The sequence below is a fragment of the Schistocerca cancellata genome, chromosome 7 (genome assembly GCF_023864275.1).
Source record: "Schistocerca cancellata isolate TAMUIC-IGC-003103 chromosome 7, iqSchCanc2.1, whole genome shotgun sequence".
Classification (NCBI taxonomy): Eukaryota; Metazoa; Arthropoda; class Insecta; order Orthoptera; family Acrididae; genus Schistocerca; species Schistocerca cancellata.
In genome coordinates, this window is record NC_064632.1 from 487,131,145 (window position 1) to 487,133,440 (window position 2,296).

At 45.9% G+C, this 2,296-nt stretch overlaps 1 pseudogene; it reads right to left on the minus strand.

Moving 5' to 3' along the window:
- Positions 1-1,868: 1,868 nt before the first annotated feature.
- Positions 1,869-1,986, minus strand: LOC126093009 (5S ribosomal RNA; annotated as a pseudogene).
- Between the last annotated feature and the right edge of the window lie 310 nt (positions 1,987-2,296).

Below are 2,296 nucleotides of genomic sequence, written 5' to 3' on the forward strand. Positions count from 1 at the left end.
GGTGCCGTGTATAATTAAAGTTTTATTTCAAATGGTGTGTGAAATCTTATGGGACTTAACTGCTAAGGTCATCAGTCCCGAAGCTTACACACTACTTAACCTAAATTATCCTAAGGACAAACACACACACCCATGCCCGAGGGAGGACTTGAACCTCCGCCGGGACCAGCCGCGCAGTCCACGACTGCAGCACCTAAGACCGCTCGGCTAATCACGCGCGGCAAAGGTTTATTTATAACCAGTTTGGTGGATATATTTGTCTATCTGATCCGCCAGAATGTTGTCTGCCGCTAATGTGTTTATGTTTCAGATAATTGGCAGTGGTCAACACGAGTAAACTCCGATCGGGGTATCACGGTGGAAGAGGGAAATTTAAGGACCTGCATCGGTGTCTGTGGTTTCGTTGTTAGCGTCCTGCAATTCCATCTTTCCAGTGGAGCGTTGTGATTTTCTGGAAGCTTAATTGTAGCCCAAAGTTGAGTATAGCTCCATTTTACCTTCTCGTCCGTGAATCTCCTCTATCTGGTAGCACCTTTCGGTCTGCTCGCGTCCATCACTAATGTCCACGTAAAAACAAAAAAAAAGTAATGGCTCCATGTTAAGACTATTTAATATACTATTATTAGGTATGTGAACCTTGTACCTGTAAGTAATACTAAAGAGAATCTTAGTCGATTTCATTAATCTGATAATACTTTAATTTGTTACAATTGATTAAAATGAGTCCATGGAAGCAGTTTTAGAATTTGATATGGAAGCATTCAGTTACATCAGTTAAATTATATTAATAGGGTTTTATGGACATTGTTTTTATTAATGAAAATTGCTTGAGTAAATTTTGAAAGATCTGTATCGGTGTTTGTAATAAAGAAGTATATGGCAACTACAAACTGGTTATGTGTTTAATTTCGATGTGTCGAAAGGAACGATGCATGAACTACGCGACATCAGTTCATTTTTCGGTCATTATTTTGCAGTCACATTTGTGGGTACTGGAAAAGTGTACGTGGAGAGAAAGCTTTGCAACTCCCAGTGGTACAGGTAGGCCCTAGTATGACCTCGGGCGTTCTTTGTCGACAGAGGGCAGTCTGTGGTAACTGGTTCCCAGGGCAGGCAACTGTGGTGACAGGTTCCGAGGGCAGACTAGTAACTGTGTTAAACGGCTCATTAGAGCAAGCACGCCTCCCTGGTGTGTTGAGCAACTTTTTCGGAAGCCAGGCTGCGGTCCACTCTGCTGCCACTATGTGAAAAGAGCAGACGCTGGTTCGCTTGCTGCATAGTGTACACTGTGCCCACATTGTCATCCCCCCCCCCCCGGAGATAATAAGAGGACATCATTTTTGATTTTCTGCAGTAACTTCAAAATCCCAGGCACCATGGTGCCACTCAGCTGGCATGGTAGTATCGGTTCCGTTTCGTTCAAATAACTTTGTTTATGCAATGAGATTGTGTCATGCCACTGAGCGCATAGTGTGGTTGGGCTGACCAACGAAAGTAACACTGCTTCAGTCCAGTGCCAAACTCGTGATGGTAAAATGTGGATCTTTTACACAAAAAAGTGGGAAGTTCGCTGTCCTTTCTCCTATTTTTCGTACGTCCCGTTACATTTCTGGTCCATTACATTGGCAGTAGCTAGTAGTCGTCACCTCCACGACGAATATTTGAAGCACTCCGTCTTCAGGCCACAAGTGGCCCAATGGGGCCAGCCTACCGCCGTGTCATCCTCAGTTGAGGATGCGGATAGGAGGGGCGTGTGGTCAGTACACCACTCTCCTGGGCGTTATGATGGTTTTCTTTGAGCGGAGCCGCTACTATTCGGTCGAGTAGCTCCTCAATTGGCATCACGAGGTTGAGTGCACCCCGAAAAATGGCAACAGCGCATGGCGGCCCGGAAGGTCACCCATCCAAGTGCCGGCCACGCCCAACAGCGCTTAACTTCGGTGATCTGGCGGGAACCGGTGTATCCACTGCGGCAAGGCCGTTGCCTTTGACGAATATTTGCACACCTGTCTTGCACAGACAGGTGTAAAGTTTCATCGTCTGTGCTGTACGAAAACCTTCTCCATCATGTTATCAGTCACAGGAGAGGGACCCTGTTTCGTTGTTTGATACACCGCTTTTGCTGCTGTAACCTGCTTTGTACACCGCCATCCTTTTTTTTCCGCCACGACTTTGACGGCTGTGCCAGATTCTAAACTGACATTAACACGTTTGGTCCATTGACTCTCCAAGGAAACTACACATCGCGTGGTGTAAATCACATTATGTGGTAATCAACAGCATACCTGGACTGTTG